At 43.1% G+C, this 25,731-nt stretch overlaps 1 protein-coding gene across 3 annotated transcripts in view; it reads right to left on the bottom strand.

Annotated features, from left to right (window-relative positions):
• GHR (growth hormone receptor) overlaps positions 1 to 25,034 on the bottom strand; it is a 128,764-nt gene extending 103,730 nt beyond the window's left edge. Inside the window, exon 1 of one of the 3 annotated variants that reach the window (XR_010607795.1) lies at positions 24,473 to 24,710. The gene's annotated coding sequence lies outside the window, so the exon portion shown is untranslated. Of the gene's footprint in view, positions 1 to 24,472; positions 24,712 to 24,819 lie in introns of those variants that run through there. The other 2 variants (XM_065655626.1, XM_065655625.1) reach the window with 2 other exon arrangements.
• Positions 25,035 to 25,731: the final 697 nt, after the last annotated feature.

Raw genomic sequence — 25,731 nt, 5'->3', positions numbered from 1 at the left:
TCCCTTAATTTCGCTGATGTTCAAATATGTAAATAGTTAAGTAGTTTACATTAATGTCAAATTTAAATAAGCCAAGGCAATATGGGAAAAGAGCAACAATACTCCCACAATTCAGAAAAAGATCTAATGATGATGAGTTTTGCCTTTTCTTAACAAAAGATGAACAAACGCCTTACACTTCTGGTTCAGGAAAAAAACGTGAAGATGGTCACTTGGCATGGGTACACGTGACTTTTCTTTCCCTTATTGTAAATCACTTTAACTGCTTATAAAATCTACTATAACTACAGAAGTACAAGTTCTAACTCAGGAATCTATCAGAATTGGCATGCAATAATATATATTTAAAACAGTCTGATAAATTACAGACTAAAAGAGTTCTGCATTAAAAAATGAAACAATCCTTAACAATATAGCACGGTTGTTGACAACATCTATCTGAGTACCAGGAGTGGTGAGCACATTATCAGAAATACATTTCAAACCCAAAATGTTCCTTTGCCTGCAGCAGGGTAGCACACTGACTGTTCACTCCCGTGGACACTGGCTCACCTATGGACTGAATCTGCTGTGGCTTCTTGAGTCACACTGAACCATCGCTCCCCTCTCCTGCACCTCGCTCCTCTCTTGTGTCTGGTCTGTCCAGCTTGGACTGTGTGTGCTGAGGTTTGCTATCCCTGATGCTGAACATGTGGTGCTTAACACACTGCAGCCATAAAAACAAAACACATCAAAAGCATAACACAAGGACCTTAAGGTTGTGGTTCTCTAGCCCTTGCTTTGAAGGGACTCACACTGTATTGCCACAATTCCAGACTCAGAAAAGAACGAACAATGCAAAGGAAAAGAAAAAAAGGAGGGAAAAAAAAAAAAAAAGACTCAATCCACATGGCCCTGAAAAACATCCCTAGTTATATAGCACTATTAATCCAAACTCTTCTGTGCAGGCATAGCATCTTCTAGGATTTGTCATCAAAGGCACAGGCAGAAAATTATGCATTGGAAGCAAATTAGATAACACAAATGACCGCAAACACTACATTATGTTTCTGCATTAATAGAAGTTTAAGCAATCATATCACTGTACTGAACTTCCAGTGAGGCCGAAAAAACCTATTACCCATTGCTGAAAGAATTAACCGCTGTCTCCTTATTTTGGAAGTGGCATTCACTTTTCCAGTTATGAAAAAATTGGAAGGCTGAAGCTACCATCCACAGCAGCTTAATATAAAGCAGAGGACTTAATTTCGTTTAGTTTAAGATGAACAGGATCAGGATATGAAGTGTGTCAACTGCGTTGGTCTTTTCTTGTTCTTTTATATCTGTCATAGACTTATTTTATGCTGACTGAGAATATCAGAGATCCACAACCACTTTAGACAGTGTTTAGCTAAAAATAAGAGTATATAATATTAAAGAAGAGAACGTCCCACAACTGTTATGCATCATATAGCTTAGGTGAAGCTCTGAAGAGCCTGACAAACAATATTTTTAAGCTTCTGGAGACAAAGGTTTCATGCCCGCAGAATTATCAGAGGTTCTTCTAGAGCTACACTGCAACATTTGCAGTTCTTGGGCTTGTTATTACTAGCCCAAATACTGAAGAACCTCCTGGTGTCTCTTCTTTGCCAAGGTAATTTATTTCAGGTATTCCGAAAAGCATATAAAAAGAGTTCCAGAGAGACGCAAATTATTATCCTTTGATTTAATATCAACTACAATTATTTTCAAGAGTATTCTATTCCCTCAAAAAATCCTGGTACTTCAACATTATATAACGCAAATCAGGTTTTTTTAATTTCAATAGTCCTTTCCATTTAGGCCACCCTGCTTTGAAAGCGAACTACCTGCCAGTTGCCAGCTTTAGACACAAAATACTACTTACAGAAAATCATACATTAATTTACAATTCAACGGAGGTAAACAAAGACAAAAAGCCCTTTCTATTTAAAGGGAAAATTGTTCTTTAAGTGTGAGTCTTCAATATGAATACACTCAAAACTTTAGTATCATATTTACCTTCTGTGCAACCTGAACTTGCCTACTGTAAGGCAGAGATCCATCACCATCTATACAGACTGGGCTTGTGGTAACTGAATAGCTCCAACAAGAACTGCATGATTTCTTTATTATTGCTCCATACTCCAAATTGCTTTGGAGCAAAATTCAGTAGTTGCACCATCTGCACCAGGGCACAGTGATCTCTCCTCTTTCTGGACTGCGCTGGGGAACAGGTGCTGGCAGCCCTGGACAGTATGTAGAGGTGGCACTTGCATCAGATGCCAGAGGTGGCATCAAGCGCGTACCAGCTTCCACAACAAGTGGCCTACACACAGAGCATACAGATGTGAATCCCAGTAAGGTTTCTGCACAGTTTTCCAAGAAGTTTTGATAGGTCTGCTCCAAAACCATGATTGATTTCAGGTATTTTCCCCCTGCAAACCCATGCTGCTGCATACAGCTCGCACTTAATGCAGCCATGATGTTCTACAAAGCATGCAGTGAAGTTCAACATATGTCAATTTTTTTTTTCATATAAATGCTATGTATGCATATTCTATTAGGAGTTGTGATAACTGATACATGCACATAAAAGCAATTATAGACCCAAAGGCTCATGTACTGAAATCCTGGACCATTAAAGCCAAGCATGGAGATTTTCCCAATGAAGCCTGAATGCTAGTTTATTTTTAATAAAAGTTGGACCACCACAAATCTTCTGAGGCAGCTATGTGTTCATAAGCTCTTCAATCCAGTTATGATCTATAACTCTAGATTTAATGCTGATAATCTAAGGCTGAAGCAATGCAAGCACTAGGTATTCTGATCTAAACATGTTACTGCATCAAGTGCCAAAACCATGGCACAGCACCAAAGCATGCACACAATTCCAACTGTCTCATTGTTAAATACGAGGGTCTGTGCAAGCAGACCTTGCTGAGACTGAATTGTAACATTTACAGATTAATTATGTTTCTGCGAGACATTTCTTATTGGTTGGATACTACTAGAAACCAATTATACAATATAATAAGAACAAGAGAAAAAAAAAATGTTGCGTGACATCTCTATTGCAAAGCCATTAAAAACAGCAGTTCTGTGTGATTATGGAAATGTATAACATTTTACTCACAAAGCTGCAGGTAATCATTAAAGTTTCGAGGTTACTGAAAAAAGGAACTTCTTGAATCATATTCTTTTTAAGTCCTATGTAAATGGAAATACTTTTTAAAAGCACACTGAGCTATGCCTCAGCATTATAGAAAAATATGTTTGGAGTGCAGGATACTGGAGGTTGCTGTAAAAGGAACCTAGGCAGGATTTTATAAACTTGTAATTCTTCATTTGATCAAGAGTGTAGATGGGAACAAGGAACAGTGTTTACGGAACTGTAAAAACAGGGTGAAAATTAGGTGAAAACAGATATTAGGTGAAAATGCCTAGACAATTACAACATGCTATAACAGAAGCCAATTCCTTCTGCTCTAATAGCTCCCTCATTAATTTAACACTAATATTAAGTACATGAGCAAGATATACTAAGCAGCCACCCAGAGACTTCCGCAGTACACCTTATGTAACCCTGCTCAGCTGTCGCTCACCTCCAGGTTTAGGCAAGAGAAAAAACATTTTAGAAGCCAAATTATACATCAATGAAAGGGGAAGGGGAGTGTGTGTGTGTGGAAACAACCAAAACAACAAAACAACCAAATCCCAACTTATTTCTTGAATTCACTGAACACTGATGCAAATAAATTCAACATTGACATCTGCAGTACACACAAAAAGCTAATTATCTTTTGATGCCTTCTTATAGGTACCAGGAAACCAAGAACCCTCAAGTTCAACTACTCACTGTCAAGGAGTCACCAGAAATCTGTAGATTTTCCTATTTAATCTGCTTAACTTCAAAACTTGTAAAATGAAAGGCCATTGTAGTCAATCTGAGATTTTATTTAAGAAATAAAAAAATTCAAGTTTCTCCATCAGTTTTGAATTCTGTCAGTTTGTCAACAGTTGGCAAGCCATTTTCAGCAGAGATGCAGCCTCATTAATAAACAGAAACTATTAACAAAGACCAAAACTGTGGAGGTCCATGGGAGAGCACAGTGGGAACAACAGCACAACATTCAGAACACAAAATTTTGAGAATGAAAAAAGCCCTACAGGCCTTTTAACAGCCTATAAAACCCCCAAGTTTAAAACTCTGTTTATCATACTATAGGATGTTCGAAAAAGCTGCAGAACATTTATCATTTTCTATTACATTTGAAGTACTCATCCATAAAGGAGGGGATTTTTTTATTAATCACATTTCTCACCAAATATATTGCTGACTAATATATTAGTCTGTAAAAACAACTGGGAAAGAAATGCTTAATAATGGCTATTATTTGTAAAGAGCAATGGTAAAATAAAAGTGCGTTGTGTAATTTGTTCTGCTGGTTTTATGACTATATATGCCAGGACAAGACTATACTGATGTTTAATTTTTAATGGATCTGCCACTGGCTGAATTATTTTATGGCACTCCTTGTCCCTCAGAACATTTAGAACCACAACATCTCTCCACTGGTTGGATTAGTGACTTTCAAAACGCGTGTTGAGCTATAAACTTGAATCACTCTAATCCTGTGTCTATTTCAGATCCAGGACTGACAGATCATTCCAAATAGCTGATAAATTTATAACAAAAGATTTAGAGTACAATTGTGCATGTGCAGAATGAATAAGGGCAAAAATGAACCTGCAAGGCAGCACTAATGGCTCCTTTTTAAAGGGACACAATAAAATCTGAATCTAGTTCACTAAAATAGTTACTTAAACTTAAGTTACCCCAACTAAGATCTCCTGCTAAATTGCATAGCTATTTTTTCTATTTTTCCACAGTGTATTTGTCTCCCTTGTTGGCATAGTGCTAGACAAGACTGTGCCATACATACTGAAAATGAGACTAAAATGCAATCAGAAGCACAAAGCAAACAATACTCGGCAATCGAGAGAGAAAAATAATTTATTGATTAAATCTTTACTAAGAATTAACAATTATTTCCCCGCACATTCTTTCAGGCACTACCATGTTTCAGGTCATTTGCAACAAGTCTTATGTTCCACAGAGCATTTGCACAGTGCCTAGTGCAAGTCACATAAATTGATAACTATATCACTTTTGAAGTAAAAATACACAAAGGAAAAACAAAAAGAAGCTTCCCTTCAAAAGCTGACTACTGTCCGACCATTAAGTAATTCAGCGCTAAGAGTCCAACTACTGAAATTAAAGCAAAGGGAGACAGGGAACAGAAAAACACGAGGTGAATGACATCGCTGGATGATTTATGTCTAACATTATCCATTCTCTGAGAACGGCAATCAAACCAAACCTCTGACTTCTAAGGGAATACTAAAGCTAGGAAGGATCAAAGCAAAACTCCAATCCCTTCTGTAGACAGAAGCAGAGCTGGCAAAGGTCTGTACCATGGGACAAGGGTTCATTACTTGATGTCTGTACAGCACTGGGCAAATATAAAGTACTAATGACTCAGAATAACAAGAGGAGAATGCCATCTCAGCCTTGCAACTAAGCCCCATTTTCTGCACAGGTAAATGAACGATAATTAGTTTATAAAGAACTGATGATACAGTGAGTTAGACAAATTCTGTGTGTCTGTTTCTGGACAGAAAATTACATTTATTTAATATCCATATAACTGTAATTCCTGGAGCCATAATCACATGTAAAATCAAAAACATCGAATGCTTTACAAATATAAAGGAAGACAAGGGTTTTGAGACTTTAATCTCACTCATTCCACAAACTAAATAAAAAAAAAAATCAGAAAACTGAGGCTAAGTTAATGTTGGTTGTTTGGGTTACTTTTTTTTTTTTTTTCCAAACCAAACTGATTGCAGCAATCAATAAATAAGTTTCAAAGAACTCTTTTAGTAAAGGCCAGGCCTAGTCGGCAGGTATTACATTAACTGCCATTATCAATTAGGACTTGCTGGGAACAGACCTTGTTTACAAAGCAAGAGTTCTGGGAATCCACTTGCGTGTTAAAAGAACCTTCGTATTGCTCCAGAGCGATGTTAGCAAAGCTAAGTGCTCCTTCATTAAGTGCAGTGCACACATTTCTTAATGCAGAGCAACTCCAATATTCCGAGGGAGTTCATCTTCCCCATCTAGTGTGGGATATAAACATTCATGTCAGCAATTTCAGAAATGAGACAAAACACTGCTTGTTCGTTTTTTTTTCCATCCTTAAAAAAGAGTATCTTAAATAAGGTATTAGTGTAAGTAAGACGAACATCCTCCACAGTTACTAAACTTTGTCAACTTCTAGCATGTTTTAAAACTTACAACTTTAAATGTAGCAAAGGAAGGAGGTTTAAAAACTGCAAAATATTTCACCTTCTGAGAGCTCTCTCACATCCTCAATCCTATTCAGACAGGCATTGATTACTCCACAGTTTACAACAGCAATAGCCAAACATGGGAAAGAAAAGAGGGCAAATACTTCTCATGAGTCATTTTTCTCTTTCTCAATAACTCCTTGCCCTCCCTTCTTCAAATGCCTCTTCCAGTAGATACAAACATCAGAAACACTGTTAAGTCAGCTGCACTTTCCGAAAAGTTGTCTTGTGATATTTTGATGATTACAAAGCACGCAAGTTACAGAAACATCACCGTAGCTGCATTCAACTCAAACCCACAAAGGGAGTCTACTAGCTACCAATGCTGATGGTCTGCATAGTAAGGATCCAAACTCCTATTCTGGGTAATTGGGACACGGAGGATTTGCTTTTGGGTGCAATAACATAAGCCATAGGTGACAAGGATATAAATGGCACCATTCCCTGTGAGAAGAGGTGGCTCTAGAACACTGTTGGCATTTGCATTAAGACACGGAAAAATCATGCAGACGATTACGTATCAGTCTCCTTGAGGAGGAAAACATCTTAGGTACTACAATTAAAAAAGAAAAAAAAAACCCTCCACAGCAATCAGTTAAACACAACTGTCTCTCTTTTTAACAGAGACCATTTTTCACCACTCTGAAGCACCTAGAAACTGCAAAGGGCAAAACTGTTTTCCAGCTCTGTGTCTGTACCTCTCCCAAGGTTAAACAGCATCAAGAGTCAGATGGTTTGACTGTTGCTTAAAGAGACAGTAAAAACAACAGAGGCATGATGACTTCTTCACTTTAAAAAGCAGCCTAACTCTGAAATGTTCTGAAATTCCTGTACTTTGGTAAGGTTTCGGTAACGTCCTATTAATAAGGAGCACAAACTTTTTCCTGAAGTAGCAATTTAACTGAGAGAATTCCACCAAGCAAACACAACTGCTGCTTATTTTAACATGAAAACTCGTTTTTTATGTATAAACAAGCATGACTCAGTCCCACACCGTAGTTCTACTACTAAGAACTTCCTGTCCTTTCCCTGTACTTGAAACAGGCTGTCCAACATCTCCAAACTAAAACACACCTTGTTGTTCTCCCTCAGCACTGCCCAGACGTGAAACAAGCCCTTTTCAGAGAGATGCACACCTTCCCCACCTGCACTGGTGATTTTAACAGCAGTTTATGCTGAGAAATCTCACTGCAGGATGGGCACCGCAGTAGTGTCCGCATGCAGAGAGCAACTAATATACAACACTGTGTATCTGTAAAACAGTTTGCTTGCAGGTTGAGAAAGATGCTGTTTCTGCTCTCTTTTAAGTAGGTGAGGCATTCGTACACCAAGGAGAGTGAACAGAGCTGTATCAAGAAGTTATTTGACTTGCCAAGCTTACCACAGGCATTCAACACTCATAAGGTTGGCTTAAAACTGTGCTTAAAAATGAGCTTTCTTATTTCTTCTGGGGCTGCAACCTTTAGGATTCACATTTGCAAAATTCTGTAGGCAACAAGGAAGGCTATAAACTTTCACTAAAAGCAAGAGAGGCACACCGCACCTCTTTAAAAATGAAGTGCTTTCAGGCATTTTATAGCACCATGTGTAAGATCAAATCTTCAGCAAGGTGCTAAAGAGACATGGAAGTATACAGTGAGTAAAATGGCAAGAAGGAACCTTGCCATATGCATTCACTTCTTTTCAGGCCCCCCATCGCAATCCCCTGAAAATGACATTACCAAGAAACAAGCAGCAGGACCAGCCGGAAAAGGCAGGCTTCAGCCCCAATAAGGCACTTTTTGACATCACCTAACTTCACAATATTCAAGATGACAGTGTCCTTTTTAAAAACCAACCCCTTTATTACAGTCAATTGGCTGTAGCAGAAGCTCATACTAATCACCTCTCAAAGATACCAGGCTTCCCTTGATTAGCTTGAACATAAAGGATAACGTTGCTTTTGTGTATGCTCTTCCCTCCTGCCTGGTTTGCACACGTTTAATTAAATATAAATAGCATTAACTTTCTCCACGTGATTCATTTAGCAGGTTAAAAAGTTCACCTGAATATACAGTGCACATCTAAGTAGCCCACAGTGCACAGTAATTATATCTGAGCTGTCACAGTGAAAATGGAATGCGAATTGATTAATGGCGTACAAAGAAAACACATTATTCCTCAACACAGAACAGCTCCACCTTCAAAGCCTCTGTAAACCAGTCGTTATAATCTGGCATTGCCTTCTGTCCTTCTCATCCCCTCAAAGCCAAGAAAAATAATAATGAAAAGATTAAGATAATGCAGCACCTGGCCTGGGACTCCAGCCAAGACAAAGCAGCAGGCTGTTCAATGGGAGCTCACCTTTCGGCACACGCGCAGCCAAGGTCAACTTTAAAGGAAGAAAGAAGCTGTGATGTCGAAGGGAAGGAGATAGCCTGGAAGATGGGGGGCAAGCTGTGCCAAGGAGAGTGAGTGAAGGTCAGGAGATGACTACTGGCAAGTACTGCCTGCCACAGCCCCTCCCAGCTACCACCCCGTCCCGCTTGCCCTACAGCCACAAACCCCAGGCTGAACCCACACTCACATCCTACCTGCCGATCTCCCTCTCTAGGTATGCACCCCATCCATTCATCGTCTCTGGTAACTCAAATATTCCCATCCGTAGGGCTAAAAAAAAAAAATCAGTAACATGCAAAATGTCCACTATCTGTCCCACCAAGCGCTCTCACTGCAAAAGAGAACAATCACCCTCAGCACAATTTGGAAACTGTGCTCACGTTCGATTTTCCAGGAACAAGCCCTCTGACAGAAAAGGGAATAAACAAGAAAATGTGTACAGGGATCATTCGGAAGCCTAAGAGCAGAATTGTGCTGAGTGAGAGCAACAGCCCTGTGTACCCAAAAGTCAACAACCAGATTCCAAGTACTTTGGAATATGAACTCAGTATTTCTTTGGTTAACAAAGTTTACAAACCTGAGTTCATGCCAGAGACAAAGGGAACATTTCCATTTTGCAATAAACCTCAGGGAGAGCAAAAGCTCTTCGAAGGGCTCGCCCTCTTGCTGAAGAAAACCAGCCTGCCAGCTCAGGAGCTGCATGTGCAAAGTTTTATAAGTAGCAGTTACGGCCAAAGGGGAAACTATACTGTCAGAAGCTTAGTTTGGCCACCACAGTTATCACCTTAATCCATGAAAAAAACACTGCCAGGATTTTACTAACCACAAACCAAACAGGACTTTGAGCTTTTGCTCTGACAGAGGACAGTGCCAGCAGCAGAGCACCAATGTCACACTAACACAGCACTAGGATTTGTCCAGATTCACAGCAAAGCTTGTTATGCCCACCCCTATCCTGGAAATAAAGGCAGGTTTTGTGTATTTCACTAAACCATTTTCCAGTCTGAAGCTTCTTCTAACACACGTTTATTTTAGGCAGCGTTTAAACAAAAACCAACCACCAAAGGCCCACACCCCCCCCAGCAAAAGAGTGATTACACATAGGGATTTCCCATGATTCAAGACAGCTTTCTCATTATTACAAGATTAGATGTCAGAGTATCATATTCTACCACTGACCAATGTAAGTAAGAAGTAACAGCTTAGATAGTAGTTTTGCATCATCATGGCAAAGGTGTTTTTTTCTAATAACTTTCCAGCTAGGTAATTAAGAAAAGTAAAACAACCCTGCAGTGCTGCAGACCTTGTGGAACTCACTTGGTGGTGCTCAGGGCTCCGATGTCACATCTATACCAGGGGTGACAGCTTTCCTACCTACCCTACAAACTCTTCCAGGACAGAGAGGGGTGTACACTCAGTGCCTACCACAGTATCATCATCGGTAGTGTTATGTTTTTCCAGAAAAATTACAATTTTATTTTATCCAGTCAGAGGCAAGTTCATAAATGAAAGTTTATATACTTCATTGCAGAGAGAAGACTGATTATCTTCACTTTAAATACTGAAGTATTCCTTCCATTGTCATACCTCATCGGGCTGTACTCAAAATTCCCTTAAACCCCCAGATTTCAGAAAAATATTTTCCTACACCTATTTCAGCAAGGCACAAAGAGGCTACTAATACTGGGGAGTGTCAGATTTCAGCAGGCACATGGCCAACAAAAAAACCCACATTAAAAGCACAAGTAATCAGCACACAGCGCAGCCGCCTGTGACTGTATTAGTTTTGTTCAGCACCACAAATTATCCTGCCATTCCTGAATGCCACTTGCCAGTTCTCCAGGGCAGATATCTTCGTATTTGTCTAGCACAGATGACTGGATTTCAAACTATGGCTGTGACACTCTATTAGTAACAAATTATTGTCACCTGAGGCAAGAGTCTTTGCTCCTATTTATCACAGCAGATGGCACATACCAGGGAAATTCTGGACATACCACTGAAGAGCAGGCATTAAACTGAGGTGGCTGAATTAAGGTCTTAGGCTTATCATAGCCAGTAGAGTCTTTACAGAAGGCAAATAATTCAGGTATCTAGTACAGATACTTAATATTACATCATGTGAGTACTCTCCAGCAACTTTAACAAACTCACGCTATTGCCCTGACAGACCAGCCACCATTAGGTCATGTTTCCTATCTGCTGCCACCGCTATATCCTACCCAGCCCTTCCTGACTCGGGTTTGTCTCGGACTGTAAGGCCCTGGCTGTAGAGCTCTCAGAACCCTTGCCCTTGGATACATGAGCCACCTTTCAGGTGATGGAGAGCAGACCCCAATGCCCCGCCTTGCCCGGGGCTCCAGCTGCCCCAAGGCTGCCTCTTGTCTTCAGCCTTGCGACAAGCTGGGCAGCAACTGGTCAAGGAGCAGCTTCGTGCCTGGCCAAAACCAACCCGGCCGTGGGCTGCTGCCAAGATGAGCTGACTAGCCCTTCCTGGAGGGAAGGCAGCCCTCTGCCATGGGGTCCCAACCTCTCCTGCTACCAGGCAGCTGTGGGACAAGGTGCATCAGCCCAGCGAAAACTCGCTCCCGGCCACCCTACGCCGTGGCATACGCTGCAGCCCGAGGCAGAGAAACGAGAGCCTCCCTAATTAAGCAGTCTTACATAGAATATATTTGCCTTTTAATTTCTGGCCACAGCTTTTGGATGTATTTCACATCTGAATCTATCCTAAGCAGCACGTGTAATGACCCATGCTCTACAAAGATGTGTCACTCTTAATCGTGGTGACTGAATATTTACTTCCAGATTCAGGAACCGCAGCTCTTTCGGGAAATAACAGCCTTCTGATACTCCAGCACATTGTCAGGACAGTCAAGTGGTCAACTGACAGTCAAGAGACAATAAAATCCCAAGACGTAAAAGGAATGTCAGCTGGGAAACTAGTGGTCTTTTTGTTTGTTTCTCCTTTGTTTTTGCTTTTCACTGATGCAGTTTCTATTTACCACCAGCCTCAGGAGAGTTACTGTAGCTTGCTGGTAGCGTACCTCAAGGGTCAGAACTGTAAATCTGTTTCTATGTGCATTTATGAACTCGTGTGTACAAAACCTGGTATGCAAACACCACATTTTCCTTTGGTAAAACATGCCACATATTGAATACCTGCAGGGAAAAAAATCACACACTTAAATGCTCTGAAAATAACCAAATATGCCTGATGACTAATTTCCACTTATGAAATATAAGAGTCTTTTTCCTTCAGGACAAAATGCTTGCTGATAATAAGAGACAAAGCAAGTTATTCTTTTGGAAGGAACAAGTTAGTATGTCCATGTGTTTATTTCTCCCTGAAGTTCTCCATCTCATAGAGTTCTTTATTTTTTGTTAGCCTCGTTATGAAGGCATTTCAGCTGTGTGTTAAAAAAAAAAATCAAATATATTTTCCTATCTACAAAACATCCAGGAACATGCCAGGAAGCAATTAGGAATGACAAGAATATAATGACATGTGAGCTGCAAGTATTCAGTTTTTAGTCTGGAAAATAAAACAGTTAACAATGGGTATGGAATGGTTTTGCTTCAGCTCTATTATGCATAGCTGGCATGACTAATTTGAAAAATAAGAGAACATGTGCCAATCTACTTTTCAGGCAGAGCTCAGGCAACAGAGGAATCCAAAGAACGGAATGAAGATCAGACTAACCACACCAGGTGCCTACATTAACTTTGCAGAGGAAGAACCAGCACATCAGAGGGCCTGCAGGTAAGTCTCCACAAAGAATCATAGAATCACTTTGGTTGGAAGAGACCCTCAGGATCATAGAGTCCAACCATAACCTAAATCTAGCACTAGACCATGTCCCTAAGAACCTTTTAAACACCTCCAGGGATGGTAACTCCACCACTTCCCTGGGCAGCCTGCTCCAATGCCTGACAACCCTCTCCAGGAAGAATTTTTTCCTAATATCCCATCTAAACCTCCCCTGGCACAACTTGAGGCCATTTCCTCTTGTCCTAGCACTTGTTACTTGGGAGAAGAGACCAGCACCCTCCATGCTACAACCTCCTTTCAGGTAGTTGTAGACAGTGATAAGGTCTCCCCTCAGCCTCCTTTTCTCCAGGCTGAACAGCCCCAGTTCCCTCAGCCGCTCCTCATCAAACTTGTGCTCCAGGCCCCTCACCAGCTTTGTCGCCCTCCTCTGCACTCTCTCCAGCACCTCAATGTCTTTCTTATGATGAGGGGCCCAGAACTGAACACAGGTGCGGCCTCACCAGCGCCAAGTACAGTGGCACAATCACTTCACTTGTCCTGCTGGCCACACTATTCCTGATACAAGCCAGGATGCTGTTGGCCTTTTTGGCCACCTGGGCACACTGCTGGCTCATGTTCAGCCAGCTGTCAGTCAACACCCCCAGATCCCTCTCTGCCAGGCAGCTTTCCAGCCACTCTTCCCGAGCCCGTAGCGCTGCCTGGGGCTGTTGTGACCCAGGTGCAGGACCCAGCACTTGGCCTTGTTGAACCTCAAACAATTGGCCTCAGACAAATGATTCAGTTGATCCAGATCCCTCTGTATGGCCTTCCTGCCCCTGAGCAGATCTACACTCTCACCCAACTTGGTGTCATCTGCAAACTTACTGAGAGTACACTCAATGTCCTCATTCATACCGTTGATAAAGAGATAAAACAGAACTGGCCCCAGTACTGAGCCCTGGGGAACACCACTCATGACCGGCCACCAACTGGGTTTGGCTCCGTTCACCACAGCTCTTTGGGCCCGGCCATCCAGCCAGCTCTTTATCCATCGCAGAGTACACCCACCCAGGCCATGAGCTGCCAGCTTCTCCGGGAGAATGCTGTGGGATACAGTGTCAAAGGCTTTACTGAAGTCTAAGTACACAACATCCACAGCCTTTCCCTCATCCTCTAAGCAGGTCACCTTGTCATAGAAGGAGATCAGGTTGCTCAAGCAGGACCTGTCTTTCATAAACCCATGTTGACTGGGCCTGATTACTTGGTTGTCTTGTATGTGTCGCGTGGTGTCAGTATGATCTGCTACATGGTATGCCCTGGCACGGAGGTCAGACTGACAGGTCTGTAGTTCCCTGGATCCTCCTTCTGGCCCTTTTTGTAGATGGGTGTCACGTTAGCCAGCTTCCAGTCAACTGGGACCTGCCCAGTTAGCCAAGATTGCTGATTGATAATGGAAAGTGGCTTAGTGATCACCTCCGCCAGCTCCCTCAGCACCCTTACAGAGACTGTTTTGCACCCAGGAGCTGCCAGATTTCCTAGTTTTGCTAAAGAATGGGCTTCTAGTCATCCTGAGACTGGTGAAGAGTGCTTGTTTCCAACAGATAGGTCATCATGTGGCACAAACAAGAGTTAGAAATAAAGATTATCTAAGAGGATACCTAGTAGTGGTGTTTAGTTAAGCTGTTTCTGGATTTATGAAAAGAACTTTTAAATAAATTTGACACCACAATCTGAATTTTCTGAAAGTATACTGAATCTTGAGTAAATGCCTAGATTTCTAGTACAGCACAGAAAACTTCAGAATAAGTAGATTTGCTAGTGAGGGACAGCAGGTGCTTACTGACATCTTGACTAGAAACTCCCTTAAATCTTATCAGAAGCAGAGCTCCTCAGGCTCAGCTTGCTGATAAACAATGCAGGTAAGTGTTACAATAGAAAAGAGTTGTTCTTTTAATTATGCAGCTCGCCAGAAATAGGTTGTCCAATACATATCTGTCCCCAAAAATTCTGGCACTGTATTTCAATTACTTAGCAAAGTAGCTGTGCAGGATATTATCGTCCTGTGCCTCGTAAGACAGGCTTGCTGCCAACTGGGTCACACAATAACGAACAAACCAGACTCCAGAAAGGATGCTAGATTCCTCCCAGCAGCACTTACTGTTGAAGCAATTACATCTATTTAGTCCGCATAGTGCTGGATTTTCACTTCTTTTATTAACGAACTCCTCAAGGGGGTCTGATTAGTAGTCAGATAACCTTAATAGCCTGACTTCATACTTAGCCATGAATCTTTAATTCAGGTAGACCTTTCAGCTCATGCTGCCACCAAAGAGGATGTCTCAAAGAAAAAGAATAGTCTGTCTGCAGGTTCCCTGGATTCTTGGGTTGGACACATTATCTGTGAAACAGAAGCAAGACCTGCCTCATTACTAATTCCAATACTGCATGAAAACTAATAGCACAATACATTCAAAACAACAGTCAAGCACTCACTGAGTACTCCCCTGTTCTAAGCAAAAAAATAATAAAAGAAAATACCATAACTGCTGTAACGGTGCTGCCACGGTTTGCAAACCAGTGCTGTGAACGTGGGCTCTGCAGGTTCGTGTCTGGCCGAGGTCCTCCTGAGCTCACGGCAGAGCTGCCCTGCAGTCACGGCCAGGGACATGGCCACGCTCCGAGCCATGAGCTGCAGCTCTCTTCCAGGAGCTATTGTTTCGGAAATGCAAACCAATCTTTCACTCCAACCCTACAATCTATGCTACAATCCCTTTTCCACAGCTACATGAAACTCCCAAATAAAAGATGCTGTATGCATTCCCAGAGCTAACAGGATAGGTGAAAAACACTTTTCCTCATAAATATAATTTCTGCCTGCTTGCTTGCCATTCAAACTGTAGGGTAGTCCACAGGGTATTAATAAACCCCTAGAACAACTGGACTGACAATTGACTTGGAGTAATTTCAGAAAACTAATCCCCCCAGTGGTGGCTGCTCTTCTCTCTCATTCGACATCAGCACCTGGCAACAAGTGAATCCTCTGAGTAATCTTGCCAAAACTTGGAGAGATTATTTTGAATTTCCTTCACAACCTCTCAGTGCCCAACTGTATGAATAACTGAAGATGAAACAACACTGTTGTGGGTCTTCTTCATCCCATTATAATTATTCCTAATGGTTCATGTGGCACTTCCTTACCATTTCAACATTTGTTTAAATTTATTACAGTTAAATGACTGTGTTCTACACAGCGACTTGCTGGTAACAAGGAGAAGAGCAGCAGCCAGCATTTAATATCCATGGGTAGGTCTTTGAGCCAAACAATGGCCAGAAATACTAACACCACATAAAACACATCCCAAGTTTGTAACACTACCTGCAGAAAGCTCCCTACCTATAAGCCCAGGAAGATCCCATGTCACTCCTCAGGGCCATTTTGAAAGCATCATTCCTCACCCACCAGACACGCATGGGTCTGCAAAGAAAAACTTGAGGGAATATGAGTGTTCTCTTCAGTTTTACTGTTTCAAATGATAAAACAACATAATAAATGGCATCAGTCTTTTTCTGTACTAACCAAAGTGCTCTGCTAAGACAAAGACAAAAGAATAAATGGTAAAAGCAGTAGGAGTCAAAAGTCAAGGCCCAAAGCCAGAGCTATTTATAATACAGAACATCCAAAAAGGTCTGTGCTGTTAACTTAGAAGTACCTACCCTCCATCCTTGATTTACAGTGTTAGGATTACTGTACGCTCTTCACATCTTGGTCCCTTAATGCATCCCATAAAGATTTTGCAAGGTAAAGAATCAATGATAGCCTGTTCAACGTGCTTTTGGTGCTTTTCAAATATCTGAATTCCTTCGGTATTGTCTGTGTGATTATAGCACCTACAAATGACTGCCAGCCAGCTGCGCTACAAACAGCACCAACAGAACAAAATGCAGATTAACATTTATCTTACTCCAGAAGATGCCTTATTTCTGTCCAGTAATTGCCACAATGAACACAGTTGCTTGTTCAGGCTTCCTGCTATTCTCTTTCAGCAAGTTCCCGCCTCCACCACTTTCTGCACCTCTTCTCTCTTAACGTATGCTTTATCATCAGCTGCTTCTCTCGTATTGGTATCACAGGAAACTGATTGCTGAATTCACATACGTTAGCGCAAACTTGGAGAGACGGGAGGATGGGTGGATGGTACACCTGGTGCTGAGCAGGCCATTGAAGCCCCAGCTGCCATCTTCTTTGGCTGAGCACAGCTCAGCACCTTCCCCCAGCTGGCTTCCACCTGCCTCCTCTGGAAGTGCTCTACAAGCCACAGCTTGTGAACAACCGCGCTGCTTCTGACCAGGAATTTTAATAACGCTTCTTAAAAGCACCTATTTGTATTGTTAAGGTGGGGAGTAAATAGAGCATGCGGAAAACAGCACTCAACTAGGATATGAAACACCACCACAAACATGTGGTTTTGCTGCTGCCCACCAGAGAAAGCCTGACAAAGCACAATGATGTAGTGAGAGATAAAGATGGCTCATCCATCCTGTAAAAAAGCCTCCTCTCAGTCCTTCCATACTTTGTCTAAGACATGCAATTCAGAAAATCCCACCCAAAACTGAAAACCCAACTTTCAGTCAGAAGAGCTAGAAAAAACTGAAAGAAGTAATTTTGCTTCATTTATTAAATACAATGATAACATGAGGCTCAACATGGATTGTATAAAACAAAGAAACACACAGTTGAATAATCTGGATGCATTTTTCTTCTTTCTGGATTGATCTGTTAAAGATGTGCTGAAATTTGACTGTATGTCCAGTCATCGGCATCCCAGTATTTGGCTTTGTCAGTTACTTAATACAACTGCTTAAAAACAGAAGAAAATCAGAAAGCCTCCTACAGAAGTCTCTGCAAGCAGTCTGCTGCCACTTTCTACCTCATGTCCAATATTGACACCGACACAGCGGAGTTTAAAAGTGTTTCTCCCTCCCCTATGCGTCTTTTACAGTTTCCCTTCTCTGCAAGCCCAGCCCATGTAATTTTCCCACAGAATAAGACTATCGTTCTAATGAATGTCACTTCGTTAGGTTGTACAAGGTTCCAACCTACAGCGCCTATTAAAAAAGACAACATAAATCATGTTTATACATATGGTAATATAAACATGAGAAATTTCTAAGCCACAGCGGATGTCACTGATCTGCAACATTTGTCCATCTGAACAGGAATGAATGTGGTTCTCGTGGCAGTTTTCAAGACACCTGTTCAGTGCAGGTGTCTCATATGTAAGGGGTGGGAAGGATGTTTCTTTAGCCCATGACAGCACACTTCTGCTTCATATGAACAGGATTACCAAGCCACAGCATCTTCTCAGGTCAGGCTCCTTGGCAAGAAACCTTTAAATTCAGTTTAAAAAATCCAGACAAATTAATAACCAGTGAGAGACACCTCTTCTGTTTCAGCCCTAACAACAAATGGTGCCTGTCATTTTTATTGACATCTTACATTTTTTCACACTTCAGCATCAGTAAATAAAACAAAGACTGCAATATAAACAAACAGTATGTGTACCAACTGCTCCCATATAAAATGAGTTGGTGAAAGACATCAGTTGCTTGATGCAAAAATACCATCTTTCCATTCCCTGTGTTTTGTTAAGAGCTGCTGCACTAACAGGCTCCTACAAAACACTACAACCAACACACCATTTGGAAAGCACAGCAATGCAAGCCTCTGACAGAATGAGTTACAGTTGAATTTTTAAATAATCTTGAGGGGTTTTTTTTAAACTGTGTTTCAGTAGAGCCAGCTCAAATATTCTGCAGCAAATCGTCACACTTAAACATGCCTTTTTGATTACTTGGTCATGTGATGTCCAGTTTTCACCTTAAGATAGTACAACCAAGTAATTCAGGATCTAACTTCAGTCTTTTCAATATCATCCAACAATTCCCTGGGCTTTCATGTCCTAGGCTTTCTACTTAACACTTATTCCATTTTGTTTCAGAAATTATCCACAGTCTCTATGCAGTCCCTGGCTTTTGATCCCTCATACCATACAACCTCCTTCCATTTTCTGCCTATCTTAGCAAACTGAAACACCTGTAGAACATGTTCACTCACTGTGGAAAACTTCTTCCCTCTTCTACTCTGAGATGTCCTGTGGTTAACCACGCTTTCAGGTTCCTTAGGCGTGAAAAAACAATAAAATGATAGGCCAAAAGTCTTCAAAAATGAATTATGTCTGAAATTCACACGTTAGCATTCAAAACAGGAGTATGATTGCGGAAACTTCTGTATGAAGGTTTTTGTTAGGTTGTTCAGTGTCAATGCGAACAATCAATGCACAGCACGAAAGTCAGGAGGAGGGTCTCTTTTCCTAAATCCTGTGCTTTTTTTTTTTTGATGGGCGGAATTCTTATTCCCACTGGATCCATAAAGCTCCCTTGAGCTCTTACAGAGAGAATGCTCAGCCTCCAGTAGAAAAACAGGAGACAAAAAGGAACTTACAATGATTTTCACAATATTTTGGTTACTTTAACAAAACATTAACTTTATATAATTGGAAAAAAGTAATAGAACAGGCTACAACAAATGCATGGGCACAACAGTAAACAGTATTACTTTTTATATCATGGCATTGTGTGCAGTCATCTATGTCACAAGCTGGATCAAAGATACAAGTGCACAATGTACTGCTCATCTCCCTCGTACGTTGGACACAGTTTCTACACAGTTACACAAAATAAGCCTGAAAAAACACAAAAAACCACAAAAAAACCAATGATGTTTAAAGCATCTTCATGCAAATACTCTTGCTCTCCTCCTTGCTCCATCGCAAGTTAGGCAGGCCTCTCACACCACTTAAACAGGTGAATGCCATCTTTCCTTAATGTCACCAGCTGGTGTCCCTGTGGTCAGCCAAAGCCTTAAGAAAGATCAAGCAGTATCCACTGAAGTTAACACACTTGTGTGTGCCTCGTGGTGGATAAATTACATGTCATTGCGGGCATGGACTCGGTAAAATCAAAGAAATTAATGGTCTCAATGCTACCTATTATTTCAAGGAAATTAGCTATTCAAGCAAAATACTTAACTAAGAACCAGCAGCAATTAGGCGCAGGCTGCCTTACAAAAGCAAGTGCTTTTTCTGAAATTGTTTCTGTACTGACACAGTCACTCTCGTTAAACACACCTTCCGTGCTGGAAGACGGCAGATACCAGAGCTAATCACACAGTTCCACAAAAATAGCCCTCCTGGGCAGGAGGTGGAGGGGAGGCTGCAGTCCCTCCGTGCCGCACACGCTGTCCTGCGCCAGACCTGGCCGGCGTACAGGGGCCAGCAGCGACCGTATCACGTAACAAGCGTGTCCCCCGTCCAGCGTTTGCTACCACCATGCAGCGCCAGCAGACCTGAAGACTCACCGCTGCTCTCCAAAGGTCAGAAATCACGCTCAAAAGCTTGAAGCTCTGTCTCGCACACTCTCTTCTGGTCCTATCGATCAATGTTGGCAGCCATGAGCAAAAACAGTTCATCTGCACATACTGGACCAGCAGGCTGGTACTGCTTGGAACAAGCTCAAGTCAAGTCTGAAGAGTTTTGGCTGCGTATGCTTCAGTTACATATGTGGATAGGCCAAGAACTGCACGCAGATTCAGGAAAAAAGAGCAGGATTTCCCACTGTATGCTGGAAACCAACTCACTGCAGCAAGCATGGCCATAGTGTATGGGGACTCAACGTGGAAGACCAAAGCCCCAGTGTAAGCACAGCTCACTGGGCTTGATCTCCACACAATGTGAATGGTACCCAAACACAACTTACAATTTCAGTTTATGCCTTCATATATCATCTTTGCTCTCAGATTAGAAGCAATAAGCTCATTAAATGACTAGCGACAGAAATCTTCCGCCTCAAAGAGCGTAAAGCTTGTGAAGCACCTTCTCTTTGCACGTTCTGAGTTCAGTTTCCCACATTACATACCCACCCTACACGGTAACTTGTGTGTGATGCACAGATCTAGCAGGTCTAGCACTACGATACCCTAACGCTGTGTCTCTCTAAATGGCTACAGAAGAGGAGAGATGGGAAAGCATAACTCCTTCCACGCCAGAAGAACGGGCTCTGTGTTTACCCTCTAAAGCAAAGAGGTTAAAATTTTCTACTAAGTTTTGCAGAGCTCCATATCCTCCCACCCAAGTTCCCCACACAGAGTTCATTGTCTCCACCACATCTCTAGTGTTCTCCATGCAGCTCTGTATCGCCTGCCCCCCGTGACCATGATCCCATGCAGTGAATCCTTCCACAACACATAACCACTAGTCCGGACATACAGCTGGACAAAAAACTACGTTGCAGACTGTTTAGCTACGAACACGAGTATCTTTAATAACTCAGAGTCATAAAACTGATTTAGAAGATATGGATGGCGGCATTGTAGTTGGTGGATTTTTGGAAAGTAAAAAGACTAACATAAATGTGTTCAGTATGACAAGTATCAATTGCACAACAGCTGGAGTTTTAAAGCTCATAAATGCTTGATTACTGCTATAATCCTTCTGCTACCGACTACATGGACAATAAATGAAGTGGGACAACCTTACACCTGAAAGGCTGCTCCGAACTAGCGCCTGTGAACGTGCATCCACACATTTAATATAAGTATTTCACACATCAGTGACCATTACTGCTCCAAGCAGAACACTGGACAAGCGTATTTTCCAGTAGTTATTCCTTCAGTAATAATAATTTTAACCATCTTTTACATCCCTACAACACTGTATCTCCGAAATGCTCAGCAAGCAGTAAGGAACATTACCTTGTTTAGGTAAGACATTAAATCCCATCCTATTGCAAAACACCCTGCTAATGTGAAGCATTTCTGAAGTTTATATTAACTTCCTTACAACAACAACAGTTTCCAGTGATGACTTCCGCTTCAAAGAATACTTGCTTTCTAAAGGTCAATAAAATATGACACTTAAATGTATTTTCATTTCACAATCTGCAGTATATGTGATATGGAAAACATCCATCTCTGTGAGGAAACAGCTTTTACAATTTATTAGGAAAAATTGTTTCTCATACATTGAGAACCAGCTCTTTGGTAAGAGGATGCTTGTTACATCTCTCACAAATTAAAATGCTGTAAATAAACACCCACCACACACAAAAAACCTTGGGATTCAGAAAGATGTACCTTGTGATAAACAATTTGGGCACAAAGTGTTCCTTCCAGTCCTGCCATAAATCTACTCCTGCCGAGCCAGTATCGCGTTGCGCCAGCCCTTCGCCTTTGCGACGACTCTGGTGGCAGCCCCACCGCCCCTCTGCCTGCTTTCCTCACACCACCTTCCTCCCAGATCACCATCCCAGCTCCACTGGGCCAAAGATTCATCTTTCCATCTGATTAATATGTAGTGAAAAAATAAGGAAGATCCTTTTAGCTAAAAGGAACCCAACCCTCTAGCGAACACATAATTTAGGGACTCCCATGTGAACTTCATGGACTCATTACTGCACTGCTGGTATCCTTGCCTTTCCACACCGATTTTATCCCCTCTTCTTGTTATTCCTATCATTTTTATTTATTTGCAATGATTTGAAAATGTTTCAACACGTGCATGAAATTCCAAGAGCTTCCGCTGGGCTGGATGCAAGTGCTGTTGTGTCTGAATAAAACTTTTTTTTTTTTTAAATCGGGGAAAAAAAAAAAAATCAAAGTATCTTTGCCTGTGTTGCTTTCTCAATAACAAACATTCATAGCTTCTATTTTGTCCATAGAAATTTGGTATTTCAAATAAGATATACAATGTTATATTTATTCAGCTCGATGTTCCCCTTAACAGCACGAGAGAAATACTAGCTTTGATAAAACCCAATTTCTGTGGCAAAAGAAAGCTTCATTTGATAGGCGCAAGGCCTGCCCCTGTTTTATATACACATTAACAGAAATGTATGTATGGTCAAGGGAAAAAGACCCTCTGAGCAAAAGTTATACAGCCAGAAAGGACCGATATATATCATACTTGCCCAGCCTACAGAGCATGGAAAATAAAGGTATGAACCCAGCAACAGGGCAATTGCCATCAAAAATTTATTTTAGCTTTTGCTACTGGAAACTGGCACAATAGGTCACATACATTAGTGCATGCTACCTCAGTCAGGAAAAACGCACAGAACTGAGCTCCATACATCTCAGTGTGGCACAGACACCCCAGCGCCCTGTGCAAGCTGCTGCGCTGCATGGTCCTACCGAAAATAACACCTGTACAGAGCCCTCGAGTTCATATATGTGCATGGTGCTGCACTGTGCTGTGCAGATACATCAACACCAGGACACAGTGAAAAAGCCCATGGTAATAAAAATAATGCTTGACCATACTTGGAGAATTTGACTCCAAAATATTCAGGGGCTGACTATGACTTCTATATACATTAGAGCAAGTTTTAGCAGTGGTTTTCATATAATTAATAAAAGTACCACTAACATTTACCGACAATTTTAGAAACGACTCCACAGAACCATTTCGAGTTGTCTTGTTTGTCAATCCTTTGTAAGTATTAAAACATACTAATGTCCTGAATTAACACGGCAAGTAGCAATTCTAGTAATGCAAGACTGAGATGTGGTGGAGATGAAAGACACCACATTCCTATTTAAACACTTCAAGCTGTTGGAATAACTTCCAGTAATATTTACATTTATCACTCAGCACCACAAAACATCTCAATTGCAATCTACTCTAATCTCTGTATTTAAAATAGCATCTTCTAAATAAACACTGGCATTTAAATAAATCTTAGCAAATCTCCTTATATTGATTCTATTTCAAACTACATTTTCATCACTGATGTGAGCAGCCGAGTCTATCCTATACCTAAGAGTCTTTCACATTTAAGTTAAGCACCTCTTTACCTGGTAAATAACTTCAGTTTTTCTTACCAGTAAACACTTGCTTGAAGCATTTCTAAAATGGGATCCAACTCCAGCACTTGGCTATAGTTTTTTAACTGGTTCATTCTTATTTCTCATTTAACCACGAACAGAAAGCTGACCAGGTGTGTGTCTTTTGTAGTTGCTACACGAGGAGGAAAGTGAAGCTGTGACTGAATAGAGTAAATTAATAATACACTAGATTCTAAACCTCATATACACTACTGAAAAGATGAGTAACTAAAGCACATCCACACACTTGATCTCTAGAATTAGCCCCATGAGACTCTGCAACGAGTATCTCTGAAGATGTTGCTGTAAGAAAACCCTAGTTATTCCTCTAATAACACGGCTTTGTATACTTCTGCTAAGAGTATTTGCAGTATTTGTTTTTAAACTTATTCTCTTCGGTTTTTTTTTTCCCCGTGCAGTACTTACAGCAGACCACACACTAGCAAATGCAATAAATTATCGATAGCATAAAAAAAAAATTTAAAAGGGGTGGGAGGATAGTATAAACTCGAATAAACCACACAAAAGAGACACTCCAACTAGGTCCACTACAGCAGGAAAGACTGAGACGCTGACAGCTCACATACCGTTCTCGCTCTGCTTTTTAAATCCAAGTCCACGCAGAAAACAACGCTCATCTGAAGAATATTATTTCTGCAGACCGCCACAGCCATGTTTCCCTGCCCTGTCATACTCCTCCGTCAACCGCAGCACGCAGAGCCACAGAACTCCCGGCCCCACGCCCGCCCCCCGCCAGCCGTCCCGGCGGCTCCGCGGCCACGGCGGGAGCTGCCGCCCGCCGCCGCGCTGCCCCCGCCAGCGGGACACGCCGGGGGGCTGTTCGCAAAGCCCCGCCATCCGCAGGCGAAGCCCGAGAGGAGCCGGACCGCGGCCGCCGCCGCCAGGGCTGGGGGCGAGGAAGCTGCGCCGGGCCCGCCACATGCGGGACGCGGCCGGCGGGGAGAGGCGCGGAGCCGCCACCTGGTACTCACCGACTCGCTCAGAAACTTCCCCCAAGTTTCGGCGGGCGGCGGCGGGCGCAGCCCCCGCGGCGGGTGCCGGCACCATGGGAGCGCCTCAGCGAGCGGCCGCCGCGGCGGCGGCACCGCCGGGCATCGCGCTCCCTCCACCCGGGGCCGGCCCCAACTTCTGAGGCGGCAACAACCGACTACGCCGGCCGGCAGCGTCGGGGCGCGGGGCTGAGCCCGCACCCCTCCCGCGGGGCGGGGCGGTCAGGCCGGGGCGGGGGACGGCGGGGAGCGCAGCCCGCCGCCCCTCCCCGCACACCCTCCCCACCTCCGCTCCCCCCGCCGGCGGCGGCAGCACCACTCGCACTCACGTCGCTCGCTGCCGCCCCACAGCCCCCTCCGCGCCTGCCCTGCCCTGCCCGCCGGGGCGCTGGGCGCTCAGCGGCCGCCGCCGCTTCCTCGTCCTCCTCCTCCCCCCATGGCCGCCGCGCCCCGCCGCAGCTGGCTGTCCGCCGGCCGCGGGGAGCGGGGGTCAGGGCCGGGGGCCGGCGGCGCTCCGGGAGAACATGTCTGGCGGGGCGGGGCGGGGCGGCGCGTCCCCGGGAGCGCGGCTGGCTGCCCGGCCGCCCCGGAGCCCCGGCCGCTGCCTGTCACTTTCACTGCGCCGCCGAGCTCCGTCTAGGGGAAGGCGGCGGCTACTGCAGCGCTCCCCTCTGCCGGGGGAAAAGCTGCCCCCCCGGGACGCCAGCTCCGCGCCGCGGGTGCGGGGCAGCTGCGCGGAGGAGTCGGCCCGGCCCCGCGGACACCCCCGGCGGGAGCCCGGGCTTCGTGCCCCGGCGTGTGCCGGTAAGGGCAGGGCTGGCGCCCGGGTTCGCTCTCAGGAAGGCGGTGAATGCGATTCTAGGGAGAAGCGGGTGTCAACGTGCCACATGTGCGGCTGCCAAGTAGAAACGAAGTGGTTTTGAACGGCTGGAAGTGCAATGACGGGCACCTTCCCCGACCTGGTGTGTCAGAGCACACGCAGGGCTGAGCAAAGTGAGCGTAGACGTGAGCTACAGGAAAAGAGAACGACTGCTTGAACTTTTTTTACAATACTACAGATTTATCTTTTGAAAAATACCTTAGGAAAGAAAACAGTCAAAATGAGCATAATGGCATCAGTTTGTTTTATTTAGGTATTATTTACGTTGACGAAGTACCAGAAATAGACCCACACGAGCAAAGGTGACTTCGACAGTGACATGATGATCTTTAAGGCCCTTGCAGCGGCCCTCGGCCCCCCC

This window comes from Caloenas nicobarica, chromosome Z (assembly GCF_036013445.1).
Source record: "Caloenas nicobarica isolate bCalNic1 chromosome Z, bCalNic1.hap1, whole genome shotgun sequence".
NCBI lineage: Eukaryota > Metazoa > Chordata > Aves > Columbiformes > Columbidae > Caloenas > Caloenas nicobarica.
Note: the sequence above shows the minus strand (reverse complement) of the source record. Positions and strands in the feature narration are given on the sequence as shown.